At 42.0% G+C, this 22,590-nt stretch overlaps 1 protein-coding gene across 4 annotated transcripts in view; it reads left to right on the top strand.

The window, feature by feature from the left end:
- LOC126284289 (ankyrin repeat domain-containing protein 50-like) overlaps positions 1-22,590 on the top strand; it is a 136,301-nt gene that overhangs the window by 1,187 nt on the left and 112,524 nt on the right. The window contains exon 1 of one of the 4 annotated variants that reach the window (XM_049983118.1): positions 3,645-3,678. The exons of the other annotated variants lie outside the window; for them this stretch is intronic. The gene's annotated coding sequence lies outside the window, so the exon portion shown is untranslated. Of the gene's footprint in view, positions 1-3,644; positions 3,679-22,590 lie in introns of those variants that run through there. 4 annotated transcript variants of the gene reach the window in all.

Below are 22,590 nucleotides of genomic sequence, written 5' to 3'. Positions count from 1 at the left end.
CGCACTGTGATCAAACAGGCCGGCTCTGAAAGTACCTGCAGACACTCTACAGCGAAAAGTACTAAAGCCCTAACTTCCTAAAACGAATGTTTTGCACGAAGAGGCTCCATATTATATAAAAATTAATCCATGAAAAAAGTATTACCCATTCCACTGAATCACGACTCTGAAAACAAAGAATAACAAAAGTTCTGCGATATTCCTGGGGGCAGTAATAAGACAAGTAAAATGGTTATTGGGCTACTCTAACAGTGCCAGAACATGTCGCATTTTATTGATATTTGTTACTCGTTGAAATATAACATACAGTTTCAGATTATTGAGAACTGATTTCGTAACAGAATTCATGGAAATTATGCGTAATTACTGGTGCTTGTTTTCTATTTTTGAAGGGAATTTTTCACTCCCTTGATGGTTTATTTTTCCTTCTTGACTTTCATCATATTTCGATCTGTTTTTGGTTAATTGCCAGCTGTTTATTATTATAATAATAATAATTATTATTATTATTAGACATGAATACATGGATAAATGCATAGTGCATAAATCCCTTTCTGCGATTAAAAGTGACATAATAGGTGACTAGTTCTTAGGTAAACCTTGGGGAAATCTAGATGATGGCGTTCCATGTACATTGCTAATGTTAAGACTGGAAATAAGCCTCTTCCCCGCCACTGCTGAAAGCAGCAAACAGGATAACGGTCACAACTTGCTTCAATATGACTCTAGAATATTTTAAGAATACAAAACAGTAACTACCTGTTCCTTTAATAAATATTGGTTCGAATCACATGCTCAGTGAACGTGGTTTATTCTGTGGCGATAACGATATCCTCTGTCTGCCGCGCATTACGGCTTTTTATTTATTTAATGTGGTGGATGTACCAGTTATCTTAGTATCACGTAAAGGAGTGTTTCGTGCCAGTAAAAACCCCCCAGCCGCGCTGGCTTTCGGCCTTGAAGTTATCACGTGACTACATCCACCCGCCCGCTTTCCGAGAACTACTTACAATTTCTAAAATTGTGGCAGTAGCTGCTCACGTGTGTCCAACACTTGCCTACTCCTATTTTACTTCCTGTCTCTACTGCTGTTGTTTTACTTTTTCTGCTGGAATTTTTATATAGTTAATGCTACTAAAGAGATAAATATAAGGTTATACCAAACATGGTAACTAGCAGTTCGGTAGCGATTTACTGTGTATCCTGGACTATCGAAGGCACAGCTGTCTGTAGTCGAGTTACCGTGATCTAGAATAACTTCTCCCTGATCCTACACGATGGTAGCTATTCTAGCAGATGACGGAAAGAGCTCTTTATATCTTAAAGTGACACTTTCAATGCAATTTTGGGCTGTATTGCTGCTTTTTTTTTTCTTTCATAGCTCAGAACCTGCAAACGTCATTCTCGCGAATTACTTTTAATTTTTATTTTAAGTAGTAAGTTCTCCAACCTGTAAACGGCTGATTGTGCGTGTTAAATGGGTAGTACCTATTGGGTTAGTTGGCACTCAGTAAATAAGTCTCTTCTAACACGTTTTCTAGGGTTGAGTTCCACATTGATGCCATGATTTTTAAAAATGTATTGGCACCTTTACTTTTGACAACGACTTGTTAACGTGGCAAATGCCCCTTTGACCCTGGTACAGGAGTCTGCGCTAAACTGGAATAGGGCAGGTCTATAGTTAGTACGGTCTGTTAAGACTAATTGGTGTAAATCTCACATGCTTGAGAAATATTAAAGGACGGAACGCACGAGCGTTTGCTAAGTAAGTCTCCTTTATAGAAGCATTCTTTCAATACACACTACTTTACAATCCTAAAATTTTTCGTCCAATTAGTCTTCCCTATTTTTCAGAAGGTTTCAGTGTCTAATTTCGAACTCTGTATAGTAATCCCTTGTAACTCGCAATGCTACAGGGTTTCCATATTTAATTTGCACCTGGAAATTGGGCACGATTTTGTCACAGGCGTTGTCTTCGTGTACCGAAAAAACCTGAATTTTCTGATCAAATGCACCACGGAAACAACAACAACAACAACAATGCTCTCGTGACAATGAGGAGTTTCGTAGATTCATTCAGTATGTCACTTGGTTGAAAACATGCGAAACACTTGACACACTATGCTACGAAATTAGTTTTGAATACTGTAGATACAAAGGCTCACAGCACCATATAGGTCCAGTGAGCAGACTGCATCTTACTTGACATCATGAGCATTAGCCAATTGGCAACGCCAGCGCAGCCCTACGCCGACCTGTCCCGAATGGTAGGTCCTCAAGGAGAGCTGCGAAACGCGCACTTTAATATAGCCGGATGGAGTGGGCTACGACGGATCGAAGAGAGCGAGCAAGAGTTAAGTGACTAATGGAGTGATCCGGATGAGGATGAATTGGCAGCAGAAGAATGAGATATCATATGTGCTTTGGGGAGAAGAGAGATCCAGGGCACAAATACAAAAAAGTTAGCTGCCAAAGCATTGAAAAGGTTGAACTAGGGACGTGATTGACAATAAGGTAGTTCAATCAAGGAGAAGCGGAACGTATAAATTCAGGCTTTGCACTGGTTTTTACTGGAAAGGAACAGCATAATACATTTCCATGAGAATAAAAACGTAAAATTACGAATGTATATTATGCTGATTAAAATAAAGTACAAAACACCTGATCATTCTCGTTGCTTACGTCCATGGTAGCCAGTGATTACATGGAAATATCATTGGCTTGTAAAGGTATTTTGTGGTAGGTACCAGCGAGCCACGCTAACGCCCGTCTATGAAACTACTTAATAGATTTTTATCAAGTAACCTGTAAGGAATTGTACGTACATTCCACATTTCATTAATTGTACTTTGACACCTTCCTTATTACATACCGGTACCGTACTTTAATCACTGAGTGCATAGCATATGCCACAATAGAAAACACAAACTATGAGATGTAGCAACTAGTGAAAAGCGAAACAGTTACATAAAAGTATCCAGTTAGATGCAGACAGGCAGAGGGCCTGTTGGGTGTTTGTCTGGCTAGTGTGGTGAAGTTATTGCTGTAATGCGATTTATGAGCAGTTTGGCCTAGTGTCTGTAGTTTCAAAGAAAAGCGTGCTTTGTCATACCGCTTCTAAAAATTTAAATAAAAATTTGGGATTTGGTGCCAATTATTAGATAAAAAGTATCTGTATTGCTGTGAAGTATAAGATACCGTAAGATTCTAAGTGGAAAAAAGGACTAAGCCAGAATTGTATAAAGAGGTTGTATGAAAACTGTGGACGAATATTTATCTTCTGGCGACTTGATAGCACAGCCACTTAAGAGCTTGACATCTGAGAACAAGAAATTATAGGGTTTGTGTAGCTCTTCAACAAACTGCTAGAAACAGGAATGGAGAGCATTGATGACAAAAAAAAAAAAAAAAAAAAATACGAAATTGGGAAACATAACCTCCGTTCTAGTGGATTCCGCGGTCTGTGAAACTCCCAAATTTGTCGAATCCGAGGATGTTAATCTTCATATATTTCATGATAAAATATGTGTAAACAAATTTGTTATGAAGTGCAAAGACTCGTCTAAAGTTAATTAACCTTCACATGAAGATTAAGAACTTCCCTTAAGTATTTCCTAGTTTCAGGGTTAATCATTGAAATGCTTGCTTTGTTTTGAAAGAAATAGTTTAAACTTGTATGTAAGTAGCCAATTAGTAAAGAAATTTAGTTGCTGGCCATATCGCTGCAGTTTCCCCAGTAGAAAATCTTAATCTCGCTGTAGCACCCTTCTGAAATTTGCAAACTAAACGTCGTCACTTCGTCTCGTACATCTGTTATTTAGACTCTTCTTTACCTACAGTCGCTTTTGATTTTAGTTTTCTGACGCCTTTTCATCGCAATAAACGCAGCACAAGCAAAAATGGGAATCCAGAGCAGATGGCTTGAGCAATGTCGTAACGTGTGGGCAAACTTGTGCTGATACAGTACGCGCGTGGGAGAGATCGTCGTGTGGCCATAACTTACGATTTATAAGAAAATCTAATATGTCCTTGTGGTTATGTTGCAAATTAGTGTAATGCTTTTAAATTCCGTCCTCAAATGTAATAAAAGAAGCGTCATCGGAAATACGTACAAAGTTTTTGGAATTATATTGCTGGAGCTACAGTTCAATATCAAGTGCACTGTCTCCACGCGTTTTATGCTTACGTACAAATCGGCAGTACGGTACATTCCCTTTTCGTATGCTATTTTGTTTGTTTCACGAAAAACAGCACGTTCGCCATACAAAATAATCTTATTTAAATACTAGCCTCCTATATAGTCTATATGGGCGACAGTGTAGAAACGAATGGCAGCGCACACTGGTATACTGCCCACAGACGCTCATCAACTTGTGTTGGCTTCCATTCTCTTGTGTAAACTGTGGTTAATCTTATACTGAATGATGGAATAAACGAATTGGCAACTCGGGCGCATGGTGTATTATTGCGCAACATCGTGACATTTGTAATGTCACGGTAGACTCCTTGTCTTTGCAATCCTTTTTTGTAAATTGCTAAACATCTGAGGAGTAATTAAAAGTAAAACTAAAAAATTATATTCTACAACGGGGAGTGTGGATGTACAAATAACAGACTGAGAGTGTAAAATATTGGAATTGTTTCTGGAGAAATAGTAAGGCAGAACATGCTCATTGTTTTCAACGGAATGAAATATTCACTAAATGATTATAGTTTGTGACAAGTAGCCAGGCAGTTTTTTAATGTACCGGTATGTTACTTTGGTTAGGAATCTGAGTTTTATGAGAAGAGCAGTCCATAATGCAATATGAATTATACGCGGGAAGCTTCAGGTGCCTCCTGAGTTGTACTAAATGGTGAGCACCCCAGGGGAACTTGGCAAGTCTAGTTCAGGTATGGGTCTGATGAACCGGTGTGGCTGTGGTTGTCTCTTCTGTAACCTTGAGCTATGGGCATTCTTCAGCAACAATCATGTGGTGCACCACTGAAATGTTGGCCTGGACCAGGAGGACTGAACAAACCTCCATTAAATAAAATCTCAAGATGGTGTTGTATGCCAGTGGGATGGATGACTTGAGACAAAATAATTTTTCATGGACAGTCTCTGGGCAATCTCCACTTTAGTTGTACAAGGCTTGCTCAGGCAAGTGGGGTTCTGTTTGAGTTAACTTGTATATTCTTAACTAGTTACTGGAATTTCATTGAACACCCAACCAAGTGAACTCAAGAGTGATATCGATCTCATCAGGTCTCAAACGAAGTAAAACTATGAATAATAACTGAGCACATCTTTGGCAACATAAATTTGCTGTTACTAGGTAAAAAGTAGTCCTCTTCATTTTTTAAAAAAAGACATGACTTTTCTTAAAATCAGGAAGTAGTGAGGACACCCTTCTGCATCAGTTCAACAAGCTACAAATAACTAATAAGCTGGATCTCAATCCCACTGTGAATTGCACGACACTTGAGTTCAGCAATACAAACACATTTTCAAAAACATATACAGCCTTTAGAAGGTGGGGTTTTAAATCATCAGCATCACAAAAATAAAAAAAATACATAAATTTTATCAATAGTTGTTGGCTTTTATTAACGAGATACTTTTTAGATAATTGGTGATGGGTAAGCAAGGCACAGAACCTGAAAATACTGAGTATGAGATTTGTTGTGAAAAATTTCATCTGCTAAGAGGGAAGTCAAGGGAAGTCACTTTGAACACCTCTATTATATTAAAATTTTTGATTAAGTTCAGCTAAAAAACTTAAAACAGTTCTAGAAATAAGTAAAAAATCATAAATAATTTTTTCAAAATTTTCAATATAAATTACAAAACTAGATTACCCTTGGAAATCAAAATTGGTACTCCTAGTTTTAATTCCTACAAATGTGTTGTGCTGTGATACCATCAAAACAGCTGTGAAAGTTGCATGAAGAGTGGTCAGAAGTGGATGTTGCAGAAATAAAAAAGTATGAAAAGAAAATGTCATACTGGGGAAAACAGAGGCATTTACTTATTACTTAAAACAGATACATTTCCATGGCATACAAATACTGGAGCTATGTGTTAAGTTTGTGACCTATATTTAAAAGCCAAAGAGATGCTTCAAATGCCAGAGATTTGGGCACAGCACTGCTTCATATACATGTGACCTAACCTATGACGGATGTGGATCAGCAATTCACGAAACAGAATCCCCATGTAATCCTGCATAATTAAACTATATTAACACACTGAATGCTGCCGGCATCCACAGCAGATACTCACGCTGTGTGCCTGGCCTGGCAGTGAAACATCCATATTAAGTGTGCAGCAGTCAACCATATTAATTACCAGTAAGGTAATCCATTTGGAGCTGAGAATTCATGGTATATGCCAAGCAGCTGAAAGGAAATCCACTACAGTGAAATAAAGTGAGCATTGCAGGCGATGCAGTCTCAAAACCTATATAGCATCTTTCATCGAAATCCTGAAGAAATGGCAACGTAAGAGAATGTCTCTGCTGAGATCAAGGAAATGCACAAATACCAATATATGCAAGGTAATAAATGTACCATTGCCCATACCTGTTCCAAAGCTAATGATATGTACACCATACAGTCAAGGCAATTTTTTTCTATTGCATCAGAAGAATATGGAGTTAAATTGCAGCAAAGACAAAGACCATCCCTTAAAAGCTGGTGGATTAGAGCATTTTTGCTGTCAGACTGTGAAAATAACTTTATAGTAAAATGAAATTTTGGTCACACTGCAGGATGGGGTAATTTGCTGCCTCAATATTTTGTGCTTTGATTTTGTGTCATCTTCAGGTGAAAGAGTACTGAGGTCTCCTGCTTAAAATTTATGGTTTACAAAGCTATCACTGTGTAAGTTTGTTAGAGCACATGTGCATCTGCTGAAAGTCTGTGCACTGCTGAGTGCTGTCCTTGATGAAAGCTTGATTTGTCAATATTGAATCAGTTGCTTCAGATTGTAAAATTGCAGAATGATGCTGACTACACAGAGCATGATGTTTTCCTGTAACAGTACTCCGTAAATTATGCAATTAGAAACGGTCATCCTGATTGACAAGGGCCACATCCAGTTGAATCTCCACTGATTCATTGATAGGAGTTGCAAAAGTTAGAGTAGTATGGGCCAAAGTTTCTGTTTCATTGTATTTCATGGAATGACCAGCTGAAATACAATCTTGGGTGTAATAGTGGATTTACTGGCTGGAGGCTCTTGTGGGAGCCATCAGGCGATCTGTTTCCATTAGCTATTCACACATTGGATGAGATCAGTGTAGTCAGTGAGTCTATAACAATCAAGTCCACTTGACAGAGGCTCTGCAAATTAGAGAACTACCTCATCTATTCCTCCTCCCTGGGAATTTAATTTCTTTGATCTCTGGGACTCCAAAGCACTTATTCTAGTGGCCAAATGCTTGGTTCTCATCTGGTCAGAGGACATATGCATCTTAGAGACCAAGCGATGCACTTAAACTATGCAACAGAATCTTGTTCTGCCACAGACCTTTCCATTTGTTTACTTGCCCATGTGGCCACAGCTGAGTGGTAAGTTTTTACAAATTTATAGTTGAATGGCCACTTACCAATCTTGTTAAACCTCATAGGGCAGTTTCCTGAAAGGAAACTGCCAATATGGTTAAGCACTGAAAATTGGGCAATGTACAGACATCTAACAATATTGAAAGTGTTGTCCATTGCACTGCTGAAGTATGCATCCCACAGACCTCAGAATAGCAAAGAGGCTGCCAGTCTCCTGGAAATAATGAATATGTCAACAGTTAGATGCATTTGTGCCAAAGTGAATGGTAACATCGTGGCTACCAAAAAAGAATGTAGCAGCCTTTAAGATTGTGAAGACTGTATCACAACTAGCGGAGTGAAGCTATCATGATCCCTCTAATAAAATCAGAAGCATCATGTCTCAAAGTGCTAAGTGTTTTTCTCGCCAATTGTAGCAGAAAAATGCTTGAACACATTATCAACAGCATCCTCTTTTAAACTCTGGGAAAAACAAATCTTCAGACACTTCTAGTGTGTATTAAGAAGGTATCTCTCTGTAGCTGACAAACTAAGCTCATTCACCTGCAAGTGACCGTACAAGACTTTCCTTTGTGATTCCTCATTGATACATTTTTCGACCATTTTACTGCAAGGGGCAATCAAAAAGTTTCCATTTGAAGATTGTACAGCCCAGAATCAGTATGCCAGTCAGGGAAATTGCCTTGAGCATTGAGGCAGTCCCACTGACATAGCAAATTGAATATACCCATATGGTAAAACACATGTCCTGCTGTGTGAAGAAGTCTGTAACTGAATTGGTCTTTTTTAAAAGGGTGTAAGTCACAACTTTGGCCACAGCATGTTTTATAGTGATTCATGAACTATAAGCACAGATCTATCATTTGTGTTTTAAAGGGCATCTTTCACATATTTGGTTGCCTTCTAACATGGAACTGAAAATTACATTTTGTTTTAAATATGCATAAGTCATTGACATACGTCCTTTTGAAATTGAACAGTAGCCAGTGGTCCAGTGAGTGCAAACATTCAGGACGCAAATAAGGGCTCAAGCACTTTGTGTATTTATTTTGAAGGAACTGGTTGAAAGGATGCCTGTGAAGTCTGTTCCTTTTTGATTATCTGAAGGCTATCCCGAAAATATCAGAGCTTCGACTGTTCTATGATAACTGCAAGGGACAGAACAAAAACCAAACACTGTCTAGATTCCTAGTTTGATAGATTCTAGACATTTCAGACTTATTCAACATATTTCCCAGTAAGAGGACACAACTTTATGCCATACGATCAAGACTGGTGTCAGTTCAAAGAAGCTTGGACAGAGTGACAGGATATTCACTGTTGATTAAATAAGTCGCATTCTAAAATGTAGAACAAAACCTGGAAATTTATAGTTATAGAATTTGACAAATCTGTTATTATAGACTTTAAAGGCTGGTAGATACAATACTGTAAGATGACAGTTTTTGAAGAAACAAGGAACAAGCAAAGAGTTGACAGTTATAACTCTATCAGCAGCTTCTTCCACTTTGGGTACTTGCCAGAGCTGGGTTCCTAAAAAGGGATCAATTGTATTAATTGGTCAGTGAACCACACATTCTTTGTTGCGCATCAGAGAAAATCTGTTCTTTCACCAAAAAACCCTGCCTCTCTAGCAAGGCAAGTGTCAATTAAAGTACAAAAATTTAAGACTTAGAAAAGATACAGCATTACATTCCAAATGAGCATATGAAATTCTACAAGGAACTTTTGAGCTGCGCTACTGACAGTAGCACGGCACATGATGATGACTGAGAAACAGTTCATCACAAGTGAAAACACATTTATGTAGCTTTTCTGATATATCCATGTTTCTTTTATGAGTTTAAAAGTGTTGTTTTCATTTTCTGTGGCTTAGGGTCATTTTTGTAACATTTAATTCACTAATGTGGCGAAAATCAACATTTTGTTCTGTGCCTTTTTCGTATGAAACAATTATTTTTGGGGTGGATGTTTTCACATTTTAAACATCCATAACACTGCATCTATTAGTATTTTTGTAATAATTAATGCATATACCAATCAAGGGGCATCTATGCTACTAGTTCATATGAACAGACTTCCTTAATTCCTATTATTTTTCTTCTAAAACAGATTTTTTCAAAATTCCGTATTACATTGGTTTTCCTGACCAATTCAACTGCTTGCTGCTCATCCTTGTCTGACACGAATTATCAACCTCTCAAGGTCTTTTACAAGGGACCAAAGATGTGAAAATCATGTAGGGAGAGATCAGCACTATAGGGTGGGTGCGTGAATGTCTCCCACTTGAGTTGGATGAAGCAAGATTGACCGGCGTCTTGTGTCGAATTGTGACCAGCACAAAACTTGGTGGTTTCCACCAGATATGCTGCCCTATACACATTCTCCTTTGGCGTGTTTGTCTTTTGGCAGCACATTGGTCCTATTTGGATGCGTTTGCTAATAACATTGCAGTGGTTCACATTTCAACATTTACTGCACGTGTGCCAGAAAGACATGAATGAATGTCATGCAGTTCCCATGCCTACATGTTGGCACTTATATACCCACACTGAAGTCACAGTACATTGCGTATACACTGCAGCAGTGCCCTCAAGCGAAACTTTCTGATCGCCCCTTATACTTGGAGGGACAATATCTTAAGACAACTATGCAACAGAGGGTTTGTAATGCTCATCATTTTATTATTCTTTCTAAGTGATTGATAGTTTAGGTGCAAAGTGGGATGCATCTTCTCAGATCAGTTTATTCAGGAAAATGATGTGCACTGGGATGTATTTTAAGTGCTACTTTTCCTGTTGTATTTTAAGAGTTTCATACTACAAGGTCTTGTGGAATGTGCTCTGTGTGTGGATGATTTTTAATGTTCTGCTTGTCCCCCTGTCTTGTAACCACATGTTCGTCAACTCTGCAAATGCCCAAGAGGCTAGATAAGTGGACAGAGGGTACCACTCAATACTTGCATGTATTTGGAAATCTTTTTGTCATAGAGAAGTCAGTGTGAGGTTATACAACAGTAAAGCTAAATGTGTTAAATTTACTGAAAACTAAACCTTCCACTTTCAGTAAAATTAGAGGAATGTTGACCATGAAAGTGTTAAATGTGCAGAAGTTATCATACTTAGTAATAATGTTAACATAATTTCCTCTATGATCACTATACTATAATAGTGATTTGAAAGCTCAGTACAGTGAAGAATAAAGAAGAAAGTATAGTGTGTTTAAAATGAGCAGAACAGCTTCCCTCATGTAAGTTAAAGCACTTTAATAATGGTCACTGGGTCAATCTGGACATGCACTTGTGTTAACAATAAAATTATTTAACTAAAACTTCCACCAAAGCTTTTTTTTAAAAAACTCTCCTCTTTGTCATTAAATTGAAAGTGACAGCCTTGCATTACTTACTTACATAAAAACAGTTATAAGCAGTAATGAAGTTCGTCATTGAAACCACTACTCTTAGTAAATTGTAGGCCTTTTACTGTGCTTCATTAACCTTTTTGGCCTCCCCCCCCCACACCCATCCATGGGGCGCAAAGTTCGTGTGTGGCGCATACGGACCCCAAGCTATTGCAGCTCTTTCTTCACTTCCTAGCTGCCTTTCCTTCTCTTTGCCTCCTCCCTCCCTCCCTCCCTCTCTATCCCCACTCCTTCCCATTGCCACCTCCTTCCCTCTCTGTGTTCTGCTTTGTCAACCTGGCTATTTCCCTGGTTTCCTGTATTGCTTGCAATTTTGTTCCTTTTGCCGGTTCTTTCACCCTTTGATGTTTTTTTTCCTACTTGAGGTTTGACCTCCATATGGGGAATAACTCCCTCCCTAGCATCTATGGTGTGGATTCCTCTCCCCTCTCCCTTTCTCACTGTAGCCCCCTTCCACCTTGCTAAGTCACCAGCACGTGTAGCCAGTCCATGTGGTGGGGCTGTTATGTACCTATATAGCTGAGCCACCTGACAACACAGGGATCACACTAGTGATACCTGAGCCTATCCCCGTGTATGCCAAAGAGTGGTTGCTTGTCTTCTTGGAGAATTGGAACTTCCAGAAATGACCGCCGTGCCAGACGGCCCTTGCTATGGCTGGCTGGCACCTACGGGGAGAGCCCCTGGTTAGAGTGGGTGGTATCAGGATGGATACTTGGCACATGAAGCATATCAAGCTGCAAAAATCTGGCTGTTCTCACACGGTCGTCTCTTTGAATGGTGAAGGATCCTTAAATGCTGTCTCATACGACCTGTCAGCCTTCCCTTCCCTGGCTACCCCATGGGAGGAGGGCCAGGCTCACCATCTTGGGCTGAGACCTTTTCCCCGTTACCTCGTCTGTATTAGGACAGATGGGGACACGTTCACCACCACAAAGCCATTTTTTTTTTTTTTTTTCATGGACAAGATTCGATCGGGCTCCCTGTTGATCAAAGCTTCTTCTGCCACCCAATCCACAGCTCTTCATATCTGTGATTGTCTTGGCAATGTCCCAGTGTCCATCACTCCTCATCAATCTCTGAATATGGTCCACGGAGTCATTTTTCATAGGGACCTCACCCTGCACACTGATGAGGAACTCCGAACTAATCTGGCATGGCACAGCATTAATTTTGTTTGACGTGTGCAGAAGGGTTGCAAAGACAACTGCACCGATACTGGCCTCTTCATCCTGGCTATCGAGGGGGATACCCTCCCAGAGGAGGTCAAGGTTATGTGCTACAGATGTGACGTGAAGCCGTTCATCCCTCCACCTATTTGCTGCTTTTGGTGCTTGCGTTTAGGGCAAATGTCTTCCTGCTGTACAGCGGACCCTTTGTGTGGTGACTGTGGCCACCCCATTCATGAGGGAACCCCTTGTCTTCTGCTGCCTGTGCGTGTTAATTGTGCTGACCACCATTCCCCCACTCACCAGGTTGCCAGGCTTACAAGAGAAAAAAGAAGATACAAGAATATAAGTCCCTGGATCGCCTGTCTTACACTGAGGCTCGCCAAGGGTATGAGAGACTCCATTTTGTGTCACTATCTTCAACTTTTGCCTCTGTTGCTTCCTTTACTATTACTCCTGCTCCTCCTCGACCTTACACCAGCCCCACCCTGCTCTCCTCTCCCCTCCACCTCCCATGCCGTTCCCACGACCTCCCATCAGGGAGTGGCTCCCCCACCCCAGCTGAAGAAGTGCTCCCCTTCTTCAGCATCTGTCAGTGATCGGGCTCCCTCCTGTGAACCCTCTCCCCAGCATCTCTCAGACCAGAAGACTGTTACCACAACTCGGCCATGATGAGCACCGCCTGTGGGCCCTAAGGTTGCCCGCTCTCTTTCAGTTCCTGATCTTGCAGCCGCTTGTACTCCCCCTGTATTCTGTCCTCCTCCACCTCAGAAAGAGAAGAAGAAACATAAATCCCAAGAGAAGGCATCACTGGTGCCCCCAGAGGTGCCAACTCCCCTCTTGCAACCTGAGTCTGACATCTTATTTATGGATGTCACCTCATCCTTGTCAGTGACAACTACTGACCAAGTGAGCTGACCTCCTCCTCAGCTCCTTCATGCCTACCTTGGACTCGCACTACACAATCATCCAGTGGAACTGCAACGGCTACTATCATCACCTGCCGGAAATGCAACATCTTGGCTCCTCATATTCTGCGTTCTGTCTTGTTCCCCAAGAAACACGTTTAAGTGACGACCACTCTCCCACTTTACATTATCGGACATTCTGTCGGAACTGTGCTGGCCCTGGGATAAAATCTGGTGGGGTCTGCACTTTGGTTTGCTCCGATGTCCTTAGTGACTGGATCCCCTTACGTACCACCTTGGAAGTGATAGCGGTTAGAGTACAGAGCACTTGCAATGTCTACCTCCCTCCAGGTAGCCCACTTGCTTATGTTGCGCTATCTACTGTAAGGGTCTATGGATTGCACGCAGTTGTACAGTACATTCACACACACAAACACACGCGCCATCCAACCTATCTGGAGTGCTGATAATTTGCTTTGTCAGTAGACTCGCGTCTAGTCACACTGTGACAGAGTAACGCCTCTGGCTGCTGTCCACACCGTGCAGTGTTAACTAGCACAGACTCAGGCACATATATCTCTTTTCTTAGCTCACCATGGAGCATTTAGATACGACAGTAATTAGCCGGTGTTAGGATGTCAGACGAAGTGATGATGGGTGCACGTAGCGTGTGTGTGTTTTATAATCTGCCTTCTTTAATAAAACTGTTTAAACTTACTTCTCGTGTTTGCGTATTGCCGTACCTCAAGGACTCACTGCTTACAAATCCTGACAAAATATTCATGTAATCGTCATCCTGGGCAACACAAGCTACCCCCTTATACTACCTTACTTGAGCAACTCCCGCCCCCATTTCTCCTCATTGGTGATTTCAATGCCCGCCATCTTCCGTGGGGGAGTGTTACATCAATGGCTCGTGGTATCCTAATCAACCAACTTATCACAGACTTAGATTTGTGTCTCCTCACTGATGTTTCCCCTACCCACTTCAGTGCTGCTCATGGCACCTTCACTGCTGTCAATCTTGTGATCTCCTCCCCTGTCCTTGTGGCTTCCCTATATTGGTCATCCCATGATGACCTTAGTGACAGTGACCACATCCCAATGACAGTATCGTTTCCTTTCTCTGCTAGGCAGACAGGCCCCCATGTTGGGCATTCTTCAGGGCCGATTGGCCTTTATACGTGTCTGCTGTCTGCTTTGACACCTTCCTCTCGAATTCCATTGATGTAGTCATGCAAGGCATCTCTGCCACTCTTCTTCATGCTGCTGGATCTGCTGTCCCCCTATCCACAGGGCTCCCTCATCATTGGCCTGTACTGTGGTGGACCAAGGATGTCGCAGTTGCTGTGCAGGCCCACTGACGAGCGATGCAGCAATTTAAGTGACACCCCTCCCAGAACAACCTCCTCACTTTTAAGCTTCTTCGTGCTAAGGTTCGTTACTTTATTAAGTGGAATGAAAAGAAATGCCGAGAGTGGTGTGTTTCCTCCCTGGTGACATTATGCTTCTTTGTCGCAGGTTTGGTCGAAGGTCCATAGCGTTCTGGGCCACCAGCAACAGTCAACTGTCCAGGGTCTGAACATCCAAGGAGCTCTGTGCACTGATCCATTGGTCCTTGCAGAACACCTTGCAACACACTTTGTGATTGAAATTGTCCTCCACTTCCTATCCTCCGGCCATTCTCCAGCAGAAACACCGAGTTGAAGAGACCCTCCTCCGTTTCATTCTGCACCAAGTTGAGCCCTACAGTGCTCCTTTCACTGAATGGGAATTGGTGCAGGCTCTTAGCTCTTCACACGAGACAGCCACAGGGCCAGACTCCATTCACAATCAGAAGATTCAACACTTGGACGTTCCCCAGAGGCAACAGCTCCTCAGGGTCTTCAATCACATCTGGCTCACAGGTGCTTTTCTGTCACAATGACAGTATAGTTATCCCCAACCTTAAGCCCAGGAAAATCCCAACATCTCTAAACAGCCACCGCCCCATTAGCCTTACAAATGTGCTTTGTAAACTGCTTGAAAGGATGGTCAACTCCAGATTATGTTTGGTTCTCGAATCTTGGGGCCTTTTGTCACCATATTAGTGTGGTTTCTGGGCAGGGCGATTTCCAACTGACCATTTACGCCGACTGGAATCAGTCATCGAAAGGCTTCTACTCACTGCTGTTCACCTTATCGCAGTTTTTTTTTACCTACATAAGGTGTACAACATGGCTTGGCTCCATAACATTTTAGTTACCCTCCATGACTGGGGCTTCCGTGGTTGCCTTCAGGTTTTTACCCGAGAGTTTTTATCTTACCGGCTCTTCCAGGTTCGAGTTGGCACTTCACTCGGCACCCCTCAGATTTAGGAGAATGGTATCCCGTAGGGTTCTGTGCTAAGTGTCACACTCTTCCTCATTGCCATAAATGGGCTTCTGACCTCTGTTGGGCCTCTGGTTACCTCGGCATTGCACGTTGACGATTTATGCATCTGGTGCAGCTTCCACTTGATGGCGTCTGCCGAGTGCCAGCTCCGAGGTGCCATCCAACGGGCCTCTACATGGGCCATAGCCCACAGCATCCAGTTGTCCTCCTCCAAAACGAGGGTTACCGGTATGCATTTTTCTCATTGACCCACAGTAAACCCTGGTCCAGAACTTTACTTAGGCAACCAGCTCCTTGATGCTGTGAAAGTCCCATTTCTTGGGCCTTATTTTTGATAACAAGCTGACATGGCAGCCCCACATTCGTCAGCTAAAGACTACATGAATGTGGAAGCTTAATGCTCTCTGCCTTCTGGCCCACGTGCCTTGGGGTGCAGACCATTCCACTCTTCTCCATCTTTACCGTGCTCTGGTCTTCTCCAGACTCAATTATGGTAGACACGTTTATGGCTCAGCAGCTCTGTCCACTTTGAAACTCCGTGACCCTGTCCGTAATTGTGGGGTACGTCTGGCTATTGGTGCCTTCTGCACTAGTCCTGTTGATAGTCTCCTCACAGAAGCAGGGATTCCCCCCATCTACACATTAGGAGGAGTTAACTCCTTGTTACTTATGCAGTTGCCATTCGCCAATTTTCTGACCATCCTGTGCTCTTCGCCAATGAGGGAAGACTCCCTCCTAACACCCGCCCGTGGGTGGGATTGCTGGATGGAACGAGTCTTGCTACCCTTTGCCGGAATCCCCATCTGCACTCACTGGACTGCGCCCAATGTCTTTCCTTCCATACCCCTTCTCGGATGGTGCCTAGATCACGAATTAGGGCCTCTCTCTTCCAGGGTCCGAAGGTCTCTGTTATGGTTTACCAGCGTCTTGTATGTGCCATCCTTGCAGAGTTCCAAGGTGCCACCATCCTTTACACTGATAGTTCTAAGACTACTGATAAGGTGAAATACACTATCACATCTCCTATCAGCTTTGAGCACCATTTGTTGCTAGGATCATGTAGTGTATTTACAGCAGAGCTTCTAGCCATTTAGAGGGCCCTCCTTTGTTTCTCAGGCCTCTTTCCAGTGTGTTTTAATTTGTTCCAAATCCATGAGCAGCCTTTAGTCTATCGATCGATGCTACTCTCGTCACCCCTTGGTCTCTGCTATCCATGATCTTCTCTCTGTCCTTGAGTGTGCTGCCTATTCAGTCGTTTTTCTCTGGGTCCTGAGTCATGTGGGAATTCCAGGACATGAATTGGCTGACCATTTGGCTAGAGCAGCGGATATTTACCCCCCACCCTCTCCCCCTTTCCCTTTCACGATTCCAGCTGCGGATATACATCAAATCTCTCTTTGCCCAGCAGTGGAATGCCATCTGGAGGGGAGTCTACTGCAGGTTGAGGCACTTCTTTCCACCCCTCTCAGAAGGAGTCTACTGTTTTATGTCATTTATGCATTGGCCATACTTGGCACACTATTGTTTCCTCCTGCATAACAACCCACCCCCACAACGTGGTTGTGGTGCCAGGCTGTCTATATTTGACATTGGTGGCATGTCCCCTTCTTTTGACCCTTTGTGCTAAGTATAGTCTTCCTGCTTCCATAAATTTAATATTAGCGGATGATCCACGGATGGTAGACCTGGTCCTCAGTTTCCACTGTGAAAGTGGTTTTTATTTCCATATATAAGGTTCTCCTTTCATCTTGGAGCAGGGGTGGGTTGGTTGTGGTTGTGATTGCGACTCCTGCAGTCTTCACGGTTTGTGACACCATGACCGCCCCTGCCTTTTTCCAGTTTTTAGATTTGGTCTCACATTTTATGCTTATACTGTGTGTGTTTAATGTTCATTCTTCTATAATTTGACTCCTCTGACTGAATCCGTTCACTTTTAGCACTCTTCCTTATTTAACCCCCTTTGGAATTGTGGGACTGATGACCTCGCCGTTTGGTCCCATACTCTCTCTCTCAATTAATCAATCAATCAACCTTTGGACATCATGCTTTCTAAACTACTAAATCTGCCCCCCTCCCTCCCTGCGGGTCTGGGGGTTAGAATAGGCTTGAGGTTTTCCTGCCTGTCATAAGAGGTGACTAAAAGGAGTCTCACAGGTTTCAGCCTTTATGTGATGGTCCAAGAGAGAGCCAGTTGGGGAATGGCACCTTACATGGTGCATCATGCCCATCATGTGCCGAGACCTCTCGCATCCTTCGTCGATGTGGAACTGCACTTCCGCTCATTCTCCAGCGGTTGAGCGAGGTTGCCCTCCTGGATGTGTTTTCCTCCATCCACTTAGTAGTATTTCTTTCTGCCCTGATGATGATAATGAACTTCTTAGCTCATTTGCATCTGATATCCAGCACAGTAGACAGTCTGTTGTGGTCGGGCTGCCATGTACCCTTTTGGTTGTAGCCCCCTGACCACACAGGGATTGCTGCGGTGATGCCTGCATCATTGACTCCCCATGTATGCCAAGGAGTAGACGCCTGTCATCCTGGGGCATCGGGACTCCCGGCAATAGCCATCCTGCCAGGTGGCCTTTCTGCAGCTGGGTGGTACCTGCGGGAAGGGACCCTGGTCAGAGTGGGTGGCATCAGGGTGGATGACGTGCAGTGAAGCATACCATGTCACCACTTGCTGGTGATCACACACACCAGCGGTCTCTAAGCATTCCAAGTCTCAGTACAATGCAAGGAAGTATGACCCTAAATCATTCCCCTCCGTGGCCACAAGGAACACACGGTTAAGGATGGCAACGAACCTTAGTCACCCAGGTATTTCGTATGTATGAAAGCTGATGGGGACTCCTTTGTTTCAATGAAGCCTCAGTTTTTTGTTGAGCATTTATAGGACAAATATGGGGAGGTGGAGGGCTTGTCCAGAATGCCATCAGGGTCAGTCTTGATAAAAACGGCATCCTCTGCCCAGTCACGGGCATTACTTGCTTGTGACATGCTGGGGGTTGTTTCCGTTATCATCACACCATGTAAGAGCTTAAATATAATCCATTGTATTATATTCCACAGAGACCTTCTTTTGCAGTCTGATGATGAGCTGCGAACTTAGAGTGCCAAGGTGTTAATTTCATCTGGTGCATCCATATGGGTCCGAGGAATAATCAGGTTGCCACCAATGCCTTCATCTTGGCCTTTGAGTGTGACACATTGCCTGAGAAGGTCAAGGTGATGGTCTGCTGCTGTGATGTCAAGTCATATATCCCTCCCCTGATGTGGAGCTGTAAGTGCCGGAAGTTCGGCCATATGTCGTCCCTCTTTACTTCCAGAGTCACATGTCAAGATTGTGGACATCCTTCATATCCCAATGCTCCATGTGCCTCGCCTCCCATCTGTGTCAACTGTGGAGAGCATCATTCCTCTTGCTCACCAGTTTGCAGGATTGTACAGCAAGACAGGAAAATCATGGGATATAAGACCCTGGACCAACTGACCTACACTGAGGCTAAGAGGAAATTGTAGTGCCTCCATCCTGTGGCTATTTATGCCACCACTATGAGAATAGTTGTAGCCTCATCAGTTCCACAAATTCCAGTCAGCTCTCAGAGCCGGAAGACTACACCTACCCCCTTGATGGTGGCGGACACTCCCCTTCCTGTTGCTCCTGCACCACCTACCTTGGGAGCACTGCTCCCCCAACCATTGAGGACACCAGTCCCCACTTCTTAGCTGGAGAAGCATAAGTCTTCTTCAGGTCCGCTTGCTAGGAAGGGATCCCAAGGATCACTCCCTTCCCAGGTTTCTGCTAGTGGGAAAGAGGACACCCGCCAGTGGCTGAAGTGTCCAAAAGCAGCTGGTCCTAGGGCTTCACGATCATCCTCAGTCTCTGAGACTGAATCAGTGAAGCTCCAAGCCAGAGAAACCCAAGTAGAAGAGAGAGAAACCTAAAAAGACCACCCCCAAGAACAAGGGAATTGCAGTGGAACCTACACCGCCACTACCAACAAGCTCTGTATCTGAGGATGGGGTGGAAATTCTGGTGTTTGTTTATTTATTTATTTATTTACACGTCATGTTCTGTAGGACCAAATTGAGAAGCAAATCTCCAAGGTCATGGAACGTGTCAGTACAAGAACTTACAACATAAAAGTAATAACAGATAAAAATAAATGTTCATGAACCTGAAAAAAAACTCAGTCCATAAGTTTAAGTAAACACTATCAGCAATACAATAAGAATTATTCAAGGAACTCCTCGACAGAATAGGAGGAGTGACCCATAAGGAAACTCTTCAGTTTCAATTTGAAAGTGCGTGGATTACTGCTAAGATTTTTGAGTTCGAGTGGCAGCTTATTGAAAATGGATGCAGCAGTATACTGCACACCTTTTTGCACAAGAGTTAAGGAAGTCCGATCCAAATGGAGGTTTGATTTCTGCTCAGTGTTAACCGAGTGAAAGCTGCTTATTCTTGGAAATAAACTAATATTGGTAACAAGAAATGACAATAAGGAATATACATATTGAGAAGCCAATGTCAAAATACCCAGGTTCGTGAACAGAGGTCGACAAGAGGTTCGTGAACTTGCACCACTTATTGCCCAAACCACCTGTTTGAGCCAAAAATATCCTTCTAGAATGGGAAGAGTTATCCCAAAACATAATACCATATGCCATAAGTGAATAAAAATAAGCAAAGTAGACTAATTTATGTGTCGAATAATGAAAATGGCAGTATTAAGTCTTTGAACAAGATCCTGAACGTGGGCTTTCCACGACAGCTTACTATCTATCTGAACACCTAGAAATTTGAACTGTTCAGTTTTACTAATCATATTGCTGTTCTGTGAGATTAAAACGTCAGGTTTTGTTGAATTGTGTGTTAGAAACTATAAAAACTGAGTCTTACTGTGATTTAATGTTAGTTTATTTTCTACAAGCCATGAACTGAGGTCATGTACTGCATTACTTGAAACCAAGTCAATGTTGCACACAACATTCTTTACTACCAAGCTAGTGTCATCATCAAACAGAAATATTTTAGAGTTACTCATAATACTAGAGGGCATAATTGACAGTATCCCACTCAGATCCCACATCACAGTCATTATCAACATTGTGAATAATGACCTTTTGCTGCCTGTTGCTAAAGTAAGAGGTGAACCAATTATGAGCTACTATCCTTATGCCGTAATGGTCCAACTTCAGGAGCAATGAGAGATCAACACAGTCAAATGCCTTTGTTAAATCAAAAAATACACTAAGCGTTCGAAACTTTTTGTTTAGCCCATCCAGTACCTCACAGAGAAAAGAGAGTATAGCATTTTCAGTTGTCAAATGACTTCTAAAGTCGAACTCTACATTTGATAGCAAATCGTGTGATATAAAATGATCAAATAACCTTACATATACAGCCTTTTCGATAACTTTTGCAAATACTGATGGCATAGAAATAGGTCTAAAATTATCTACATTATCCCTTTCTCCCTTTTTATAAAGTGGCTTTACTACTGAGAACTTAAACCGCTCAGGAAACTGATTATTCCTGGAGGAAAAATTGCAAATATGGCTAAATACAGGGCAAACATGTGCAGCACAGTACTTTAATATTCTGCTAGGCACTCCATCATAACCATAAGAGTCCTTAGTCTTCAGTGATTTAATTATTGACTCAATCCCCCTCTTGTCTGTATCACAGAGGAGTATTTCAGATGTCAATCTCGGAAAGGCATTTGCTAAGAAATTGAGATTTCCTGTAGAAACTAAATTTTTATTTAATTCACCAGCAATGCTCAGAAAATGATTGTTAAATACTGTACATACATCTGATCTATCAGTAACAGAAATATTATTACTGTGAACTGACTTTATATCACCGACCTTCCTTCCTTCACAACTGACCATATGGCTTTAATTTTATCCTGTGAATTAGCTATTCTATTTGCATACTGCATACTTTTTGCCTTGCTAATAACATTTTAAGCACCTTACAATACTGTTTGTAATGGGCTACTGTAGCTTGATTATGACTACTTCTAACATTTTGATATAATTCCTGCTTTGTTCTACATGATATCCTTATCCCACTAGTCAGCCAACCGGGCTGTACATTACTGCTAGTACCCTGTTTAGAATGTTCTAATGGAAAGCAACTCTCGAAGAGCGTGAGAAATGTGTTATGGAAAGCATTGTATTTATCATCTATATTATCGGCACTATAAACATCTTGCCACTCTTGTTCCTTGACAAGTTTTTACAAAAGCTTTCTATTGCTGTTGGATTAACTTTCCTATGTAGTTTGTAATTAAATATGACATTGGTTTGAGTACAAAAACCTTTTAGTGTTAAAATTTGTGCATCATGATCTGAAAGGCCATTCACCCTTTTACTAACAGAATGCCCATCTAGTAATGAAGAATGAATAAAAATATTGTCTATGACTGTGCTACTGTTCCCCTGCACCCTAGTTGGAAAAACACAGTTTGCACCAGATCATATGAATTTAGGAGATCTACCAACATCCTTTTTCTTGCACAATCATGTACAAAATTAATATTGAAGTCACCACACATAACTACTTTCTGGTACTTCCTGCAAAGTGAATAAAGAACCCTCTCTAGCTTAAGCTGAGTCGGAGTTAGGGGACCTATAAACAACAACAATTAGAAGTTTAGTTTCACTGAATTGAACTAATGCTGCACAATTTTCAAATATCTGTTCAGTGCAGTGCCGTGATATGTCTATGGACTCAAATGATATACTGTTTTTTAGGTACAGAGCCACTCCCCCACCCCGCAAGGAACTCCTTGAGAAACAGCCAGCTAATCTGTAGCCTGGTAAAGGAAGCCTCTGAATTATCAAATTATTTAAGTGGTGCTCTGATATAACAATAATTTCAGAGTTAACATCTATTAGCAGTTCGCTAACTTTATCTCTAATACCTCTTATATTTTGATGAAATATGCTAATTCCTTCTCTACTTGGAAACATGACATCCTCTGGAGGTGAGCCCTTAGTTAGAGGCACTGTCTTTAAGCAGGTGTACCTATCAGCTGACTTCAGTCTAAAAAAGGTGCAGCTCTAGCACCAACTACTACAGAAATTTTTCCACGAGAGACACCACCACCACCATCACCACCACCACCATCCCATCTACTGATAGATCCAACTGGCACCAC

Source organism: Schistocerca gregaria, chromosome 8 (genome assembly GCF_023897955.1).
Source record: "Schistocerca gregaria isolate iqSchGreg1 chromosome 8, iqSchGreg1.2, whole genome shotgun sequence".
NCBI classification, from domain to species: Eukaryota; Metazoa; Arthropoda; class Insecta; order Orthoptera; family Acrididae; genus Schistocerca; species Schistocerca gregaria.
This window is presented reverse-complemented; position numbering and strand designations above follow the sequence as displayed.